The sequence below is a fragment of the Eschrichtius robustus genome, chromosome 5, assembly GCF_028021215.1.
Source record: "Eschrichtius robustus isolate mEscRob2 chromosome 5, mEscRob2.pri, whole genome shotgun sequence".
NCBI classification, from domain to species: Eukaryota; Metazoa; Chordata; class Mammalia; order Artiodactyla; family Eschrichtiidae; genus Eschrichtius; species Eschrichtius robustus.
In genome coordinates, this window is record NC_090828.1 from 105,135,461 (window position 1) to 105,158,525 (window position 23,065).

The following is a 23,065-nucleotide window of genomic DNA, read 5'->3' on the forward strand; positions in this document are numbered from 1 at the left end:
TTCACAAGGGCTCAGGGCTGTAAAGGACACCTGCCGTCAAAAATTGTGCTCAGGTGGGGAATGGACAAAAGAAATTCAAAACAGGCGAATGTTTCAAGAAGATAGTATGCAGAGGTAAGTATTCCTCACTCTCTTTAAACAAAAAAACAGGAAAATGGGTAAAAGCTCAACCTCAGGAATTATTAGACTCATGCAATCTAATCAACCAAAAGGTTCCAACTCACACCTGTCGACTGACCGTCAGCAAAAAGTCTACCAACAATAAATGCTGACGGGGTTGTAGAGAACTGTGTAACCTCTAGGTGCTGGTGGGATGGAAAGTGGTTAACAGCCAATAATGACCACCGAAAGGAACTGCGTTGAAAAGTGAAAACTGAGGTACCATTCAATCCAGCAGGCACACCACTGGGCCTCTCACCTGAGAAGACCAGGATCGAAAAGACACAGGCTGCAAAAGCTGCACTGCAGCCTTATTCAAAATAGCCAAGATGGGAAGCAACCAAAATGTCCATCAACAGGTGAATGGATAAAGAAGAAGGAGTCCATGTACACAATGGAATATTAGCCATGGAAAACAATGAAACACTGCTCTTTGAGGCACCAGAGATGAGCCTGGAGATAATCACAAAACATGAGGTAAGTCGGAAAGCAAAAGACCTATATCCTATGATATCCCTTAGAGGCGTTATCTAATCACTGACACAAATGAACATATTTCCACAGAGAAAGACACTCACAGACTTAGAAAACCAACTATGCTCATCTAAAAGGAAAGGTGGGGGGAATGGATAAATGAGATTAGTGTTACTATACATATCCAAATACATATTATATACATATTTCAAAACGACCGACCATATAGCAAGGGAGGTCTACAGAACACTCTGTAATATTTTACATGGGAAGAGGATCTGTAGAGTAGACATATATAATGTACAAATGAACCAGATTGTGTACCCCTAGGACAAACAATATTCTAGTCCTTACCCCGATTAAAAAAAATAACAAAAACAAGAAGTAATGAGACCTAAACTTATGGGGGTTTCTCCTGGCACATTCCATTCTAATTTACAACCTAGGAACACGACTTCCAGAAAGGCTCTGCTGCCCTAGTACTCAGATTTGGGAATGGAGAAATGCTGCCTCCTTGTGGCCATTTCCCACAACAGCAGCTTTCAACCCACTGCTAAAGGTCACTAAATATTCACCAACTTGCCATTCTGTAAATGACACCTGCCCTCCAAATAAATCCTGGGATCAAAAATGGAGCAAAAATTTCAAAAGAGGGCAACCTTCCAAGAAGACAATTTCAAGAGCTATGTGGTACTCACAGCTTTTCCTTTAAAGAAGAGGAAAGAAAAAGGTGTGGGAAAATGATATATTTTAGGAATTTTTAAAGACATGCAAACCCAAATTACAAAAACCTATCAGCTCACAGCAGTCAGAATGGCCATCAGCAAAAATGTTTCAAAAAATAAATGCTGAAGGGACTGTGGAGGAATGCGTACACTCGGCCCTAAGGGGGACGTGGTAAGAGCCACTAATGAAAACACAATGGAAGTGCCTTGAAAAGGTAAACACTGAGCTACCCGTCAATCAGTCATACCCACTGCTGGGCCTATCCCCTGAGAAAATGAGAATCAAAACGTCACAGGCTGGCAATCCTGCACTCCAGCCATATTGACCATAGCCAACATTTGGAAGCAATGAAAATGTCCATCAACAGAGGAACGCACCAAGAAGAACTCTTCCATGTACACAATGTAATATTGCTCCAATAATAAATATAAGGTAAATTTAAAAGACAAACATAAGTAAGGAGACATCAGCATTTGTGGGTTTCTTCAGGCACATTCCACTCTAATTTATAACCGAGGAACACCACTGGCCGGAAGGCCTGTTGCCCTAGTACCAGCATGGGGAACGTAGAAAGACCGCCACCCTCTGGCCGTTACCTGCAAACGCAGGTTTAAGCCTGTGCTAATGGTCACCGCAAAATGTCTTCAGGGAGGTAATGGCCAAAAAATTTTAAAATTATGACATACATACTTTAAGAAAACACTTTGAAGAACTAAGCGGTACTCACAGCCTGAAAAATGAAAAGGACCTGCCTTAAAGCTCAGTTTTAATGGATCATGAGACACATGCAAATTCAGCCACAAAGACGTATCAGCTCACACCAGTCAGAATAACCATCAGTAAAAAACCACAAAGAATAAATGCTGAAGGTGCTGTGGAGAAATGCAAACCCTCCACTTTAAGTGGGATGTAACCTGGAGAGAGCCACTCATGAGAGCAGAGTGGAGGTGCCGTTAAAAGGTAAACATTGAGCTACCGTACGATCCAGAGGCTTATTCATGGACCTATAACCTAAGAAGACAGAATTGGAAAGAAAGAGGCAGGCAAATCTGCATTGCACAGTATTACCATAGCCAAGATATGGAAGTCACCAAAAAGTCCACCGACAGATGGGTGGACAAAGAAGAACTGCTACATGTACAGATGGATTATGAGCTAGCGATAAAATGAAGCAATGCCATTTGCAGCACCATAGATGACTCTAGAAGTAATCACGCAACTTGGAATAAGTGAGAAAACGAAAGACACATATCCTATCATACCACATAGAGGTGTTACCTAAAAATTGATACAAACGAAGATACTTCCAAAGAGAAAGGCAATCACAGATTCAGTACAAAAACTTAAGGTTCACCAAATGGAAACGTGTGAGGATTGGGTACATTACCATATTGAGGTGAACAGAGATATACAAACACACGTGAAATATATAATCACCAAAGACCTACAGAATACCAAGAGAAGACTACTCAACATTGTGTCATAACCTACACGGGAAGAGATTCCAAAGAAGAATAGATATATGTATATGTGTGAAGGAACCACGTCTTGCACACCTAGACCAAACAAACCATTGTAATCGAATTTGCTGTGATAAAGAATAAAAATTTTGTTAAAAATACAAACAAGAAGGAATGACACATACACTTAAAGGGCTTTTTCCCGGCACATTCCATTGTACTTTACAACCTAGAACACGACTTCCATTAAGGCTCTGTTGCCCTAGTGACCAGATTTGGTAAAGGAGAAATGCTGCCCCCTTGTGGCCGTTTCCCGCAAGAGCAGCTTTAAACCCACAGCTACTGGTCACTTAAAATTCACAAGGGCTCAGGGCTGTAAAGGACACCTGCCATCAAAAATTGTGCTCAGGTGGGGAATGGACAAAAGAAATTCAAAACAGGCGAATGTTTCAAGAAGATAGTATGCAGAGGTAAGTATTCCTCACTCTCTTTAAACAAAAAAACAGGAAAATGGGTAAAAGCTCAACCTCAGGAATTATTAGACTCATGCAATCTAATCAACCAAAAGGTTTCAACTCACACCTGTCGACTGACCGTCAGCAAAAAGTCTACCAACAATAAATGCTGACGGGGTTGTAGAGAACTGTGTAACCTCTAGGTGCTGGTGGGAAGGAAAGTGGTTAACAGCCAATAATGACTACCGAAAGGAACTGCGTTGAAAAGTGAAAACTGAGGTACCATTCAATCCAGCAGGCACACCACTGGGCCTCTCACCTGAGAAGACCAGGATCGAAAAGACACAGGCTGCAAAAGCTGCACTGCAGCCTTATTCAAAATAGCCAAGATGGGAAGCAACCAAAATGTCCATCAACAGGTGAATGGATAAAGAAGAAGGAGTCCATGTACACAATGGAATATTAGCCATGGAAAACAATGAAACACTGCTCTTTGAGGCACCAGAGATGAGCCTGGAGATAATCACAAAACATGAGGTAAGTCGGAAAGCAAAAGACCTATATCCTATGATATCCCTTAGAGGCGTTATCTAATCACTGACACAAATGAACATATTTCCACAGAGAAAGACACTCACAGACTTAGAAAACCAACTATGCTCATCTAAAAGGAAAGGTGGGGGGAATGGATAAATGAGATTAGTGTTACTATACATATCCAAATACATATTATATACATATTTCAAAACGACCGACCATATAGCAAGGGAGGTCTACAGAACACTCTGTAATATTTTACATGGGAAGAGGATCTGTAGAGTAGACATATATAATGTACAAATGAACCAGATTGTGTACCCCTAGGACAAACAATATTCTAGTCCTTACCCCGATTAAAAAAAATAACAAAAACAAGAAGTAATGAGACCTAAACTTATGGGGGTTTCTCCTGGCACATTCCATTCTAATTTACAACCTAGGAACACGACTTCCAGAAAGGCTCTGCTGCCCTAGTACTCAGATTTGGGAATGGAGAAATGCTGCCTCCTTGTGGCCATTTCCCACAACAGCAGCTTTCAACCCACTGCTAAAGGTCACTAAATATTCACCAACTTGCCATTCTGTAAATGACACCTGCCCTCCAAATAAATCCTGGGATCAAAAATGGAGCAAAAATTTCAAAAGAGGGCAACCTTCCAAGAAGACAATTTCAAGAGCTATGTGGTACTCACAGCTTTTCCTTTAAAGAAGAGGAAAGAAAAAGGTGTGGGAAAATGATATATTTTAGGAATTTTTAAAGACATGCAAACCCAAATTACAAAAACCTATCAGCTCACAGCAGTCAGAATGGCCATCAGCAAAAATGTTTCAAAAAATAAATGCTGAAGGGACTGTGGAGGAATGCGTACACTCGGCCCTAAGGGGGACGTGGTAAGAGCCACTAATGAAAACACAATGGAAGTGCCTTGAAAAGGTAAACACTGAGCTACCCGTCAATCAGTCATACCCACTGCTGGGCCTATCCCCTGAGAAAATGAGAATCAAAACGTCACAGGCTGGCAATCCTGCACTCCAGCCATATTGACCATAGCCAACATTTGGAAGCAATGAAAATGTCCATCAACAGAGGAACGCACCAAGAAGAACTCTTCCATGTACACAATGTAATATTGCTCCAATAATAAATATAAGGTAAATTTAAAAGACAAACATAAGTAAGGAGACATCAGCATTTGTGGGTTTCTTCAGGCACATTCCACTCTAATTTATAACCGAGGAACACCACTGGCCGGAAGGCCTGTTGCCCTAGTACCAGCATGGGGAACGTAGAAAGACTGCCACCCTCTGGCCGTTACCTGCAAACGCAGGTTTAAGCCTGTGCTAATGGTCACCGCAAAATGTCTTCAGGGAGGTAATGGCGAAAAAATTTTAAAATTATGACATACATACTTTAAGAAAACACTTTGAAGAACTAAGCTGTACTCACAGCCTGAAAAATGAAAAGGACCTGCCTTAAAGCTCAGTTTTAATGGATCATGAGACACATGCAAATTCAGCCACAAAGACGTATCAGCTCACACCAGTCAGAATAACCATCAGTAAAAAACCACAAAGAATAAATGCTGAAGGTGCTGTGGAGAAATGCAAACCCTCCACTTTAAGTGGGATGTAACCTGGAGAGAGCCACTCATGAGAGCAGAGTGGAGGTGCCGTTAAAAGGTAAACATTGAGCTACCGTACGATCCAGAGGCTTATTCCTGGACCTATAACCTAAGAAGACAGAATTGGAAAGAAAGAGGCAGGCAAATCTGCATTGCACAGTATTACCATAGCCAAGATATGGAAGTCACCAAAAAGTCCACCGACAGATGGGTGGACAAAGAAGATCTGCTACATGTACAGATGGATTATGAGCTAGCGATAAAATGAAACAATGCCATTTGCAGCACCATAGATGACTCTAGAAGTAATCACGCAACTTGGAGTAAGTGAGAAAGCGAAAGACACATATCCTATCATACCACATAGAGGTGTTACCTAAAAATTGATACAAACGAAGATACTTCCACAGAGAAAGGCAATCACAGATTCAGTACAAAAACTTAAGGTTCACCAAATGGAAACGTGTGAGGATTGGGTACATTACCATATTGAGGTGAACAGAGATATACAAACACACGTGAAATATATAATCACCAAAGACCTACAGAATACCAAGAGAAGACTACTCAACATTGTGTCATAACCTACACGGGAAAAGATTCCAAAGAAGAATAGATATATGTATATGTGTGAAGGAACCACATCTTGCACACCTAGACCAAACAAACCATTGTAATCGAATTTGCTGTGATAAAGAATAAAAATTTTGTTAAAAATACAAACAAGAAGGAATGACACATACACTTAAAGGGCTTTTTCCCGGCACATTCCATTGTACTTTACAACCTAGAACACGACTTCCATTAAGGCTCTGTTGCCCTAGTGACCAGATTTGGTAAAGGAGAAATGCTGCCCCCTTGTGGCCGTTTCCCGCAAGAGCAGCTTTAAACCCACAGCTACTGGTCACTTAAAATTCACAAGGGCTCAGGGCTGTAAAGGACACCTGCCGTCAAAAATTGTGCTCAGGTGGGGAATGGACAAAAGAAATTCAAAACAGGCGAATGTTTCAAGAAGATAGTATGCAGAGGTAAGTATTCCTCACTCTCTTTAAACAAAAAAACAGGAAAATGGGTAAAAGCTCAACCTCAGGAATTATTAGACTCATGCAATCTAATCAACCAAAAGGTTCCAACTCACACCTGTCGACTGACCGTCAGCAAAAAGTCTACCAACAATAAATGCTGACGGGGTTGTAGAGAACTGTGTAACCTCTAGGTGCTGGTGGGATGGAAAGTGGTTAACAGCCAATAATGACCACCGAAAGGAACTGCGTTGAAAAGTGAAAACTGAGGTACCATTCAATCCAGCAGGCACACCACTGGGCCTCTCACCTGAGAAGACCAGGATCGAAAAGACACAGGCTGCAAAAGCTGCACTGCAGCCTTATTCAAAATAGCCAAGATGGGAAGCAACCAAAATGTCCATCAACAGGTGAATGGATAAAGAAGAAGGAGTCCATGTACACAATGGAATATTAGCCATGGAAAACAATGAAACACTGCTCTTTGAGGCACCAGAGATGAGCCTGGAGATAATCACAAAACATGAGGTAAGTCGGAAAGCAAAAGACCTATATCCTATGATATCCCTTAGAGGCGTTATCTAATCACTGACACAAATGAACATATTTCCACAGAGAAAGACACTCACAGACTTAGAAAACCAACTATGCTCATCTAAAAGGAAAGGTGGGGGGAATGGATAAATGAGATTAGTGTTACTATACATATCCAAATACATATTATATACATATTTCAAAACGACCGACCATATAGCAAGGGAGGTCTACAGAACACTCTGTAATATTTTACATGGGAAGAGGATCTGTAGAGTAGACATATATAATGTACAAATGAACCAGATTGTGTACCCCTAGGACAAACAATATTCTAGTCCTTACCCCGATTAAAAAAAATAACAAAAACAAGAAGTAATGAGACCTAAACTTATGGGGGTTTCTCCTGGCACATTCCATTCTAATTTACAACCTAGGAACACGACTTCCAGAAAGGCTCTGCTGCCCTAGTACTCAGATTTGGGAATGGAGAAATGCTGCCTCCTTGTGGCCATTTCCCACAACAGCAGCTTTCAACCCACTGCTAAAGGTCACTAAATATTCACCAACTTGCCATTCTGTAAATGACACCTGCCCTCCAAATAAATCCTGGGATCAAAAATGGAGCAAAAATTTCAAAAGAGGGCAACCTTCCAAGAAGACAATTTCAAGAGCTATGTGGTACTCACAGCTTTTCCTTTAAAGAGGAAAGAAAAGGTGTGGGAAAATGATATATTTTAGGAATTTTTAAAGACATGCAAACCCAAATTACAAAACCCTATCAGCTCACAGCAGTCAGAATGGCCATCAGCAAAAATGTTTCAAAAAATAAATGCTGAAGGGACTGTGGAGGAATGCGTACACTCGGCCCTAAGGGGGACGTGGTAAGAGCCACTAATGAAAACACAATGGAAGTGCCTTGAAAAGGTAAACACTGAGCTACCCGTCAATCAGTCATACCCACTGCTGGGCCTATCCCCTGAGAAAATGAGAATCAAAACGTCACAGGCTGGCAATCCTGCACTCCAGCCATATTGACCATAGCCAACATTTGGAAGCAATGAAAATGTCCATCAACAGAGGAACGCACCAAGAAGAACTCTTCCATGTACACAATGTAATATTGCTCCAATAATAAATATAAGGTAAATTTAAAAGACAAACATAAGTAAGGAGACATCAGCATTTGTGGGTTTCTTCAGGCACAATTCACTCTAATTTATAACCGAGGAACACCACTGGCCGGAAGGCCTGTTGCCCTAGTACCAGCATGGGGAACGTAGAAAGACTGCCACCCTCTGGCCGTTACCTGCAAACGCAGGTTTAAGCCTGTGCTAATGGTCACCGCAAAATGTCTTCAGGGAGGTAATGGCGAAAAAATTTTAAAATTATGACATACATACTTTAAGAAAACACTTTGAAGAACTAAGCTGTACTCACAGCCTGAAAAATGAAAAGGACCTGCCTTAAAGCTCAGTTTTAATGGATCATGAGACACATGCAAATTCAGCCACAAAGACGTATCAGCTCACACCAGTCAGAATAACCATCAGTAAAAAACCACAAAGAATAAATGCTGAAGGTGCTGTGGAGAAATGCAAACCCTCCACTTTAAGTGGGATGTAACCTGGAGAGAGCCACTCATGAGAGCAGAGTGGAGGTGCCGTTAAAAGGTAAACATTGAGCTACCGTACGATCCAGAGGCTTATTCCTGGACCTATAACCTAAGAAGACAGAATTGGAAAGAAAGAGGCAGGCAAATCTGCATTGCACAGTATTACCATAGCCAAGATATGGAAGTCACCAAAAAGTCCACCGACAGATGGGTGGACAAAGAAGATCTGCTACATGTACAGATGGATTATGAGCTAGCGATAAAATGAAACAATGCCATTTGCAGCACCATAGATGACTCTAGAAGTAATCACGCAACTTGGAGTAAGTGAGAAAGCGAAAGACACATATCCTATCATACCACATAGAGGTGTTACCTAAAAATTGATACAAACGAAGATACTTCCACAGAGAAAGGCAATCACAGATTCAGTACAAAAACTTAAGGTTCACCAAATGGAAACGTGTGAGGATTGGGTACATTACCATATTGAGGTGAACAGAGATATACAAACACACGTGAAATATATAATCACCAAAGACCTACAGAATACCAAGAGAAGACTACTCAACATTGTGTCATAACCTACACGGGAAAAGATTCCAAAGAAGAATAGATATATGTATATGTGTGAAGGAACCACATCTTGCACACCTAGACCAAACAAACCATTGTAATCGAATTTGCTGTGATAAAGAATAAAAATTTTGTTAAAAATACAAACAAGAAGGAATGACACATACACTTAAAGGGCTTTTTCCCGGCACATTCCATTGTACTTTACAACCTAGAACACGACTTCCATTAAGGCTCTGTTGCCCTAGTGACCAGATTTGGTAAAGGAGAAATGCTGCCCCCTTGTGGCCGTTTCCCGCAAGAGCAGCTTTAAACCCACAGCTACTGGTCACTTAAAATTCACAAGGGCTCAGGGCTGTAAAGGACACCTGCCGTCAAAAATTGTGCTCAGGTGGGGAATGGACAAAAGAAATTCAAAACAGGCGAATGTTTCAAGAAGATAGTATGCAGAGGTAAGTATTCCTCACTCTCTTTAAACAAAAAAACAGGAAAATGGGTAAAAGCTCAACCTCAGGAATTATTAGACTCATGCAATCTAATCAACCAAAAGGTTCCAACTCACACCTGTCGACTGACCGTCAGCAAAAAGTCTACCAACAATAAATGCTGACGGGGTTGTAGAGAACTGTGTAACCTCTAGGTGCTGGTGGGATGGAAAGTGGTTAACAGCCAATAATGACCACCGAAAGGAACTGCGTTGAAAAGTGAAAACTGAGGTACCATTCAATCCAGCAGGCACACCACTGGGCCTCTCACCTGAGAAGACCAGGATCGAAAAGACACAGGCTGCAAATGCTGCACTGCAGCCTTATTCAAAATAGCCAAGATGCGAAGCAACCAAAATGTCCATCAACAGGTGAATGGATAAAGAAGAAGGAGTCCATGTACACAATGGAATATTAGCCATGGAAAACAATGAAACACTGCTCTTTGAGGCACCAGAGATGAGCCTGGAGATAATCACAAAACATGAGGTAAGTCGGAAAGCAAAAGACCTATATCCTATGATATCCCTTAGAGGCGTTATCTAATCACTGACACAAATGAACATATTTCCACAGAGAAAGACACTCACAGACTTAGAAAACCAACTATGCTCATCTAAAAGGAAAGGTGGGGGGAATGGATAAATGAGATTAGTGTTACTATACATATCCAAATACATATTATATACATATTTCAAAACGACCGACCATATAGCAAGGGAGGTCTACAGAACACTCTGTAATATTTTACATGGGAAGAGGATCTGTAGAGTAGACATATATAATGTACAAATGAACCAGATTGTGTACCCCTAGGACAAACAATATTCTAGTCCTTACCCCGATTAAAAAAATTAACAAAAACAAGAAGTAATGAGACCTAAACTTATGGGGGTTTCTCCTGGCACATTCCATTCTAATTTACAACCTAGGAACACGACTTCCAGAAAGGCTCTGCTGCCCTAGTACTCAGATTTGGGAATGGAGAAATGCTGCCTCCTTGTGGCCATTTCCCACAACAGCAGCTTTCAACCCACTGCTAAAGGTCACTAAATATTCACCAACTTGCCATTCTGTAAATGACACCTGCCCTCCAAATAAATCCTGGGATCAAAAATGGAGCAAAAATTTCAAAAGAGGGCAACCTTCCAAGAAGACAATTTCAAGAGCTATGTGGTACTCACAGCTTTTCCTTTAAAGAAGAGGAAAGTAAAAGGTGTGGGAAAATGATATATTTTAGGAATTTTTAAAGACATGCAAACCCAAATTACAAAAACCTATCAGCTCACAGCAGTCAGAATGGCCATCAGCAAAAATGTTTCAAAAAATAAATGCTGAAGGGACTGTGGAGGAATGCGTACACTCGGCCCTAAGGGGGACGTGGTAAGAGCCACTAATGAAAACACAATGGAAGTGCCTTGAAAAGGTAAACACTGAGCTACCCGTCAATCAGTCATACCCACTGCTGGGCCTATCCCCTGAGAAAATGAGAATCAAAACGTCACAGGCTGGCAATCCTGCACTCCAGCCATATTGACCATAGCCAACATTTGGAAGCAATGAAAATGTCCATCAACAGAGGAACGCACCAAGAAGAACTCTTCCATGTACACAATGTAATATTGCTCCAATAATAAATATAAGGTAAATTTAAAAGACAAACATAAGTAAGGAGACATCAGCATTTGTGGGTTTCTTCAGGCACATTCCACTCTAATTTATAACCGAGGAACACCACTGGCCGGAAGGCCTGTTGCCCTAGTACCAGCATGGGGAACGTAGAAAGACCGCCACCCTCTGGCCGTTACCTGCAAACGCAGGTTTAAGCCTGTGCTAATGGTCACCGCAAAATGTCTTCAGGGAGGTAATGGCCAAAAAATTTTAAAATTATGACATACATACTTTAAGAAAACACTTTGAAGAACTAAGCGGTACTCACAGCCTGAAAAATGAAAAGGACCTGCCTTAAAGCTCAGTTTTAATGGATCATGAGACACATGCAAATTCAGCCACAAAGACGTATCAGCTCACACCAGTCAGAATAACCATCAGTAAAAAACCACAAAGAATAAATGCTGAAGGTGCTGTGGAGAAATGCAAACCCTCCACTTTAAGTGGGATGTAACCTGGAGAGAGCCACTCATGAGAGCAGAGTGGAGGTGCCGTTAAAAGGTAAACATTGAGCTACCGTACGATCCAGAGGCTTATTCCTGGACCTATAACCTAAGAAGACAGAATTGGAAAGAAAGAGGCAGGCAAATCTGCATTGCACAGTATTACCATAGCCAAGATATGGAAGTCACCAAAAAGTCCACCGACAGATGGGTGGACAAAGAAGAACTGCTACATGTACAGATGGATTATGAGCTAGCGATAAAATGAAGCAATGCCATTTGCAGCACCATAGATGACTCTAGAAGTAATCACGCAACTTGGAATAAGTGAGAAAACGAAAGACACATATCCTATCATACCACATAGAGGTGTTACCTAAAAATTGATACAAACGAAGATACTTCCACAGAGAAAGGCAATCACAGATTCAGTACAAAAACTTAAGGTTCACCAAATGGAAACGTGTGAGGATTGGGTACATTACCATATTGAGGTGAACAGAGATATACAAACACACGTGAAATATATAATCACCAAAGACCTACAGAATACCAAGAGAAGACTACTCAACATTGTGTCATAACCTACACGGGAAGAGATTCCAAAGAAGAATAGATATATGTATATGTGTGAAGGAACCACGTCTTGCACACCTAGACCAAACAAACCATTGTAATCGAATTTGCTGTGATAAAGAATAAAAATTTTGTTAAAAATACAAACAAGAAGGAATGACACATACACTTAAAGGGCTTTTTCCCGGCACATTCCATTGTACTTTACAACCTAGAACACGACTTCCATTAAGGCTCTGTTGCCCTAGTGACCAGATTTGGTAAAGGAGAAATGCTGCCCCCTTGTGGCCGTTTCCCGCAAGAGCAGCTTTAAACCCACAGCTACTGGTCACTTAAAATTCACAAGGGCTCAGGGCTGTAAAGGACACCTGCCATCAAAAATTGTGCTCAGGTGGGGAATGGACAAAAGAAATTCAAAACAGGCGAATGTTTCAAGAAGATAGTATGCAGAGGTAAGTATTCCTCACTCTCTTTAAACAAAAAAACAGGAAAATGGGTAAAAGCTCAACCTCAGGAATTATTAGACTCATGCAATCTAATCAACCAAAAGGTTTCAACTCACACCTGTCGACTGACCGTCAGCAAAAAGTCTACCAACAATAAATGCTGACGGGGTTGTAGAGAACTGTGTAACCTCTAGGTGCTGGTGGGAAGGAAAGTGGTTAACAGCCAATAATGACTACCGAAAGGAACTGCGTTGAAAAGTGAAAACTGAGGTACCATTCAATCCAGCAGGCACACCACTGGGCCTCTCACCTGAGAAGACCAGGATCGAAAAGACACAGGCTGCAAAAGCTGCACTGCAGCCTTATTCAAAATAGCCAAGATGGGAAGCAACCAAAATGTCCATCAACAGGTGAATGGATAAAGAAGAAGGAGTCCATGTACACAATGGAATATTAGCCATGGAAAACAATGAAACACTGCTCTTTGAGGCACCAGAGATGAGCCTGGAGATAATCACAAAACATGAGGTAAGTCGGAAAGCAAAAGACCTATATCCTATGATATCCCTTAGAGGCGTTATCTAATCACTGACACAAATGAACATATTTCCACAGAGAAAGACACTCACAGACTTAGAAAACCAACTATGCTCATCTAAAAGGAAAGGTGGGGGGAATGGATAAATGAGATTAGTGTTACTATACATATCCAAATACATATTATATACATATTTCAAAACGACCGACCATATAGCAAGGGAGGTCTACAGAACACTCTGTAATATTTTACATGGGAAGAGGATCTGTAGAGTAGGCATATATAATGTACAAATGAACCAGATTGTGTACCCCTAGGACAAACAATATTCTAGTCCTTACCCCGATTAAAAAAAATAACAAAAACAAGAAGTAATGAGACCTAAACTTATGGGGGTTTCTCCTGGCACATTCCATTCTAATTTACAACCTAGGAACACGACTTCCAGAAAGGCTCTGCTGCCCTAGTACTCAGATTTGGGAATGGAGAAATGCTGCCTCCTTGTGGCCATTTCCCACAACAGCAGCTTTCAACCCACTGCTAAAGGTCACTAAATATTCACCAACTTGCCATTCTGTAAATGACACCTGCCCTCCAAATAAATCCTGGGATCAAAAATGGAGCAAAAATTTCAAAAGAGGGCAACCTTCCAAGAAGACAATTTCAAGAGCTATGTGGTACTCACAGCTTTTCCTTTAAAGAGGAAAGAAAAGGTGTGGGAAAATGATATATTTTAGGAATTTTTAAAGACATGCAAACCCAAATTACAAAACCCTATCAGCTCACAGCAGTCAGAATGGCCATCAGCAAAAATGTTTCAAAAAATAAATGCTGAAGGGACTGTGGAGGAATGCGTACACTCGGCCCTAAGGGGGACGTGGTAAGAGCCACTAATGAAAACACAATGGAAGTGCCTTGAAAAGGTAAACACTGAGCTACCCGTCAATCAGTCATACCCACTGCTGGGCCTATCCCCTGAGAAAATGAGAATCAAAACGTCACAGGCTGGCAATCCTGCACTCCAGCCATATTGACCATAGCCAACATTTGGAAGCAATGAAAATGTCCATCAACAGAGGAACGCACCAAGAAGAACTCTTCCATGTACACAATGTAATATTGCTCCAATAATAAATATAAGGTAAATTTAAAAGACAAACATAAGTAAGGAGACATCAGCATTTGTGGGTTTCTTCAGGCACAATCCACTCTAATTTATAACCGAGGAACACCACTGGCCGGAAGGCCTGTTGCCCTAGTACCAGCATGGGGAACGTAGAAAGACTGCCACCCTCTGGCCGTTACCTGCAAACGCAGGTTTAAGCCTGTGCTAATGGTCACCGCAAAATGTCTTCAGGGAGGTAATGGCGAAAAAATTTTAAAATTATGACATACATACTTTAAGAAAACACTTTGAAGAACTAAGCTGTACTCACAGCCTGAAAAATGAAAAGGACCTGCCTTAAAGCTCAGTTTTAATGGATCATGAGACACATGCAAATTCAGCCACAAAGACGTATCAGCTCACACCAGTCAGAATAACCATCAGTAAAAAACCACAAAGAATAAATGCTGAAGGTGCTGTGGAGAAATGCAAACCCTCCACTTTAAGTGGGATGTAACCTGGAGAGAGCCACTCATGAGAGCAGAGTGGAGGTGCGGTTAAAAGGTAAACATTGAGCTACCGTACGATCCAGAGGCTTATTCCTGGACCTATAACCTAAGAAGACAGAATTGGAAAGAAAGAGGCAGGCAAATCTGCATTGCACAGTATTACCATAGCCAAGATATGGAAGTCACCAAAAAGTCCACCGACAGATGGGTGGACAAAGAAGATCTGCTACATGTACAGATGGATTATGAGCTAGCGATAAAATGAAACAATGCCATTTGCAGCACCATAGATGACTCTAGAAGTAATCACGGAACTTGGAGTAAGTGAGAAAGCGAAAGACACATATCCTATCATACCACATAGAGGTGTTACCTAAAAATTGATACAAACGAAGATACTTCCACAGAGAAAGGCAATCACAGATTCAGTACAAAAACTTAAGGTTCACCAAATGGAAACGTGTGAGGATTGGGTACATTACCATATTGAGGTGAACAGAGATATACAAACACACGTGAAATATATAATCACCAAAGACCTACAGAATACCAAGAGAAGACTACTCAACATTGTGTCATAACCTACACGGGAAAAGATTCCAAAGAAGAATAGATATATGTATATGTGTGAAGGAACCTCGTCTTGCACACCTAGACCAAACAAACCATTGTAATCGAATTTGCTGTGATAAAGAATAAAAATTTTGTTAAAAATACAAACAAGAAGGAATGACACATAAACTTAAAGGGCTTTTTCCCGGCACATTCCATTGTAATTTACAACCTAGAACACGACTTCCATTAAGGCTCTGTTGCCCTAGTGACCAGATTTGGTAAAGGAGAAATGCTGCCCCCTTGTGGCCGTTTCCCGCAAGAGCAGCTTTAAACCCACAGCTACTGGTCACTTAAAATTCACAAGGGCTCAGGGCTGTAAAGGACACCTGCCGTCAAAAATTGTGCTCAGGTGGGGAATGGACAAAAGAAATTCAAAACAGGCGAATGTTTCAAGAAGATAGTATGCAGAGGTAAGTATTCCTCACTCTCTTTAAACAAAAAAACAGGAAAATGGGTAAAAGCTCAACCTCAGGAATTATTAGACTCATGCAATCTAATCAACCAAAAGGTTCCAACTCACACCTGTCGACTGACCGTCAGCAAAAAGTCTACCAACAATAAATGCTGACGGGGTTGTAGAGAACTGTGTAACCTCTAGGTGCTGGTGGGATGGAAAGTGGTTAACAGCCAATAATGACCACCGAAAGGAACTGCGTTGAAAAGTGAAAACTGAGGTACCATTCAATCCAGCAGGCACACCACTGGGCCTCTCACCTGAGAAGACCAGGATCGAAAAGACACAGGCTGCAAATGCTGCACTGCAGCCTTATTCAAAATAGCCAAGATGCGAAGCAACCAAAATGTCCATCAACAGGTGAATGGATAAAGAAGAAGGAGTCCATGTACACAATGGAATATTAGCCATGGAAAACAATGAAACACTGCTCTTTGAGGCACCAGAGATGAGCCTGGAGATAATCACAAAACATGAGGTAAGTCGGAAAGCAAAAGACCTATATCCTATGATATCCCTTAGAGGCGTTATCTAATCACTGACACAAATGAACATATTTCCACAGAGAAAGACACTCACAGACTTAGAAAACCAACTATGCTCATCTAAAAGGAAAGGTGGGGGGAATGGATAAATGAGATTAGTGTTACTATACATATCCAAATACATATTATATACATATTTCAAAACGACCGACCATATAGCAAGGGAGGTCTACAGAACACTCTGTAATATTTTACATGGGAAGAGGATCTGTAGAGTAGACATATATAATGTACAAATGAACCAGATTGTGTACCCCTAGGACAAACAATATTCTAGTCCTTACCCCGATTAAAAAAATTAACAAAAACAAGAAGTAATGAGACCTAAACTTATGGGGGTTTCTCCTGGCACATTCCATTCTAATTTACAACCTAGGAACACGACTTCCAGAAAGGCTCTGCTGCCCTAGTACTCAGATTTGGGAATGGAGAAATGCTGCCTCCTTGTGGCCATTTCCCACAACAGCAGCTTTCAACCCACTGCTAAAGGTCACTAAATATTCACCAACTTGCCATTCTGTAAATGACACCTGCCCTCCAAATAAATCCTGGGATCAAAAATGGAGCAAAAATTTCAAAAGAGGGCAACCTTCCAAGAAGACAATTTCAAGAGCTATGTGGTACTCACAGCTTTTCCTTTAAAGAAGAGGAAAGAAAAAGGTGTGGGAAAATGATATATTTTAGGAATTTTTAAAGACATGCAAACCCAAATTACAAAACCCTATCAGCTCACAGCAGTCAGAATGGCCATCAGCAAAAATGTTTCAAAAAATAAATGCTGAAGGGACTGTGGAGGAATGCGTACACTCGGCCCTAAGGGGGACGTGGTAAGAGCCACTAATGAAAACACAATGGAAGTGCCTTGAAAAGGTAAACACTGAGCTACCCGTCAATCAGTCATACCCACTGCTGGGCCTATCCCCTGAGAAAATGAGAATCAAAACGTCACAGGCTGGCAATCCTGCACTCCAGCCATATTGACCATAGCCAACATTTGGAAGCAATGAAAATGTCCATCAACAGAGGAACGCACCAAGAAGAACTCTTCCATGTACACAATGTAATATTGCTCCAATAATAAATATAAGGTAAATTTAAAAGACAAACATAAGTAAGGAGACATCAGCATTTGTGGGTTTCTTCAGGCACAATCCACTCTAATTTATAACCGAGGAACACCACTGGCCGGAAGGCCTGTTGCCCTAGTACCAGCATGGGGAACGTAGAAAGACTGCCACCCTCTGGCCGTTACCTGCAAACGCAGGTTTAAGCCTGTGCTAATGGTCACCGCAAAATGTCTTCAGGGAGGTAATGGCGAAAAAATTTTAAAATTATGACATACATACTTTAAGAAAACACTTTGAAGAACTAAGCTGTACTCACAGCCTGAAAAATGAAAAGGACCTGCCTTAAAGCTCAGTTTTAATGGATCATGAGACACATGCAAATTCAGCCACAAAGACGTATCAGCTCACACCAGTCAGAATAACCATCAGTAAAAAACCACAAAGAATAAATGCTGAAGGTGCTGTGGAGAAATGCAAACCCTCCACTTTAAGTGGGATGTAACCTGGAGAGAGCCACTCATGAGAGCAGAGTGGAGGTGCCGTTAAAAGGTAAACATTGAGCTACCGTACGATCCAGAGGCTTATTCCTGGACCTATAACCTAAGAAGACAGAATTGGAAAGAAAGAGGCAGGCAAATCTGCATTGCACAGTATTACCATAGCCAAGATATGGAAGTCACCAAAAAGTCCACCGACAGATGGGTGGACAAAGAAGATCTGCTACATGTACAGATGGATTATGAGCTAGCGATAAAATGAAACAATGCCATTTGCAGCACCATAGATGACTCTAGAAGTAATCACGCAACTTGGAGTAAGTGAGAAAGCGAAAGACACATATCCTATCATACCACATAGAGGTGTTACCTAAAAATTGATACAAACGAAGATACTTCCACAGAGAAAGGCAATCACAGATTCAGTACAAAAACTTAAGGTTCACCAAATGGAAACGTGTGAGGATTGGGTACATTACCATATTGAGGTGAACAGAGATATACAAACACACGTGAAATATATAATCACCAAAGACCTACAGAATACCAAGAGAAGACTACTCAACATTGTGTCATAACCTACACGGGAAAAGATTCCAAAGAAGAATAGATATATGTATATGTGTGAAGGAACCTCGTCTTGCACACCTAGACCAAACAAACCATTGTAATCGAATTTGCTGTGATAAAGAATAAAAATTTTGTTAAAAATACAAACAAGAAGGAATGACACATAAACTTAAAGGGCTTTTTCCCGGCACATTCCATTGTAATTTACAACCTAGAACACGACTTCCATTAAGGCTCTGTTGCCCTAGTGACCAGATTTGGTAAAGGAGAAATGCTGCCCCCTTGTGGCCGTTTCCCGCAAGAGCAGCTTTAAACCCACAGCTACTGGTCACTTAAAATTCACAAGGGCTCAGGGCTGTAAAGGACACCTGCCGTCAAAAATTGTGCTCAGGTGGGGAATGGACAAAAGAAATTCAAAACAGGCGAATGTTTCAAGAAGATAGTATGCAGAGGTAAGTATTCCTCACTCTCTTTAAACAAAAAAACAGGAAAATGGGTAAAAGCTCAACCTCAGGAATTATTAGACTCATGCAATCTAATCAACCAAAAGGTTCCAACTCACACCTGTCGACTGACCGTCAGCAAAAAGTCTACCAACAATAAATGCTGACGGGGTTGTAGAGAACTGTGTAACCTCTAGGTGCTGGTGGGATGGAAAGTGGTTAACAGCCAATAATGACCACCGAAAGGAACTGCGTTGAAAAGTGAAAACTGAGGTACCATTCAATCCAGCAGGCACACCACTGGGCCTCTCACCTGAGAAGACCAGGATCGAAAAGACACAGGCTGCAAATGCTGCACTGCAGCCTTATTCAAAATAGCCAAGATGCGAAGCAACCAAAATGTCCATCAACAGGTGAATGGATAAAGAAGAAGGAGTCCATGTACACAATGGAATATTAGCCATGGAAAACAATGAAACACTGCTCTTTGAGGCACCAGAGATGAGCCTGGAGATAATCACAAAACATGAGGTAAGTCGGAAAGCAAAAGACCTATATCCTATGATATCCCTTAGAGGCGTTATCTAATCACTGACACAAATGAACATATTTCCACAGAGAAAGACACTCACAGACTTAGAAAACCAACTATGCTCATCTAAAAGGAAAGGTGGGGGGAATGGATAAATGAGATTAGTGTTACTATACATATCCAAATACATATTATATACATATTTCAAAACGACCGACCATATAGCAAGGGAGGTCTACAGAACACTCTGTAATATTTTACATGGGAAGAGGATCTGTAGAGTAGACATATATAATGTACAAATGAACCAGATTGTGTACCCCTAGGACAAACAATATTCTAGTCCTTACCCCGATTAAAAAAATTAACAAAAACAAGAAGTAATGAGACCTAAACTTATGGGGGTTTCTCCTGGCACATTCCATTCTAATTTACAACCTAGGAACACGACTTCCAGAAAGGCTCTGCTGCCCTAGTACTCAGATTTGGGAATGGAGAAATGCTGCCTCCTTGTGGCCATTTCCCACAACAGCAGCTTTCAACCCACTGCTAAAGGTCACTAAATATTCACCAACTTGCCATTCTGTAAATGACACCTGCCCTCCAAATAAATCCTGGGATCAAAAATGGAGCAAAAATTTCAAAAGAGGGCAACCTTCCAAGAAGACAATTTCAAGAGCTATGTGGTACTCACAGCTTTTCCTTTAAAGAAGAGGAAAGAAAAAGGTGTGGGAAAATGATATATTTTAGGAATTTTTAAAGACATGCAAACCCAAATTACAAAAACCTATCAGCTCACAGCAGTCAGAATGGCCATCAGCAAAAATGTTTCAAAAAATAAATGCTGAAGGGACTGTGGAGGAATGCGTACACTCGGCCCTAAGGGGGACGTGGTAAGAGCCACTAATGAAAACACAATGGAAGTGCCTTGAAAAGGTAAACACTGAGCTACCCGTCAATCAGTCATACCCACTGCTGGGCCTATCCCCTGAGAAAATGAGAATCAAAACGTCACAGGCTGGCAATCCTGCACTCCAGCCATATTGACCATAGCCAACATTTGGAAGCAATGAAAATGTCCATCAACAGAGGAACGCACCAAGAAGAACTCTTCCATGTACACAATGTAATATTGCTCCAATAATAAATATAAGGTAAATTTAAAAGACAAACATAAGTAAGGAGACATCAGCATTTGTGGGTTTCTTCAGGCACAATCCACTCTAATTTATAACCGAGGAACACCACTGGCCGGAAGGCCTGTTGCCCTAGTACCAGCATGGGGAACGTAGAAAGACTGCCACCCTCTGGCCGTTACCTGCAAACGCAGGTTTAAGCCTGTGCTAATGGTCACCGCAAAATGTCTTCAGGGAGGTAATGGCGAAAAAATTTTAAAATTATGACATACATACTTTAAGAAAACACTTTGAAGAACTAAGCTGTACTCACAGCCTGAAAAATGAAAAGGACCTGCCTTAAAGCTCAGTTTTAATGGATCATGAGACACATGCAAATTCAGCCACAAAGACGTATCAGCTCACACCAGTCAGAATAACCATCAGTAAAAAACCACAAAGAATAAATGCTGAAGGTGCTGTGGAGAAATGCAAACCCTCCACTTTAAGTGGGATGTAACCTGGAGAGAGCCACTCATGAGAGCAGAGTGGAGGTGCCGTTAAAAGGTAAACATTGAGCTACCGTACGATCCAGAGGCTTATTCCTGGACCTATAACCTAAGAAGACAGAATTGGAAAGAAAGAGGCAGGCAAATCTGCATTGCACAGTATTACCATAGCCAAGATATGGAAGTCACCAAAAAGTCCACCGACAGATGGGTGGACAAAGAAGATCTGCTACATGTACAGATGGATTATGAGCTAGCGATAAAATGAAACAATGCCATTTGCAGCACCATAGATGACTCTAGAAGTAATCACGCAACTTGGAGTAAGTGAGAAAGCGAAAGACACATATCCTATCATACCACATAGAGGTGTTACCTAAAAATTGATACAAACGAAGATACTTCCACAGAGAAAGGCAATCACAGATTCAGTACAAAAACTTAAGGTTCACCAAATGGAAACGTGTGAGGATTGGGTACATTACCATATTGAGGTGAACAGAGATATACAAACACACGTGAAATATATAATCACCAAAGACCTACAGAATACCAAGAGAAGACTACTCAACATTGTGTCATAACCTACACGGGAAAAGATTCCAAAGAAGAATAGATATATGTATATGTGTGAAGGAACCTCGTCTTGCACACCTAGACCAAACAAACCATTGTAATCGAATTTGCTGTGATAAAGAATAAAAATTTTGTTAAAAATACAAACAAGAAGGAATGACACATAAACTTAAAGGGCTTTTTCCCGGCACATTCCATTGTAATTTACAACCTAGAACACGACTTCCATTAAGGCTCTGTTGCCCTAGTGACCAGATTTGGTAAAGGAGAAATGCTGCCCCCTTGTGGCCGTTTCCCGCAAGAGCAGCTTTAAACCCACAGCTACTGGTCACTTAAAATTCACAAGGGCTCAGGGCTGTAAAGGACACCTGCCGTCAAAAATTGTGCTCAGGTGGGGAATGGACAAAAGAAATTCAAAACAGGCGAATGTTTCAAGAAGATAGTATGCAGAGGTAAGTATTCCTCACTCTCTTTAAACAAAAAAACAGGAAAATGGGTAAAAGCTCAACCTCAGGAATTATTAGACTCATGCAATCTAATCAACCAAAAGGTTCCAACTCACACCTGTCGACTGACCGTCAGCAAAAAGTCTACCAACAATAAATGCTGATGGGGTTGTAGAGAACTGTGTAACCTCTAGGTGCTGGTGGGATGGAAAGTGGTTAACAGCCAATAATGACCACCGAAAGGAACTGCGTTGAAAAGTGAAAACTGAGGTACCATTCAATCCAGCAGGCACACCACTGGGCCTCTCACCTGAGAAGACCAGGATCGAAAAGACACAGGCTGCAAATGCTGCACTGCAGCCTTATTCAAAATAGCCAAGATGCGAAGCAACCAAAATGTCCATCAACAGGTGAATGGATAAAGAAGAAGGAGTCCATGTACACAATGGAATATTAGCCATGGAAAACAATGAAACACTGCTCTTTGAGGCACCAGAGATGAGCCTGGAGATAATCACAAAACATGAGGTAAGTCGGAAAGCAAAAGACCTATATCCTATGATATCCCTTAGAGGCGTTATCTAATCACTGACACAAATGAACATATTTCCACAGAGAAAGACACTCACAGACTTAGAAAACCAACTATGCTCATCTAAAAGGAAAGGTGGGGGGAATGGATAAATGAGATTAGTGTTACTATACATATCCAAATACATATTATATACATATTTCAAAAC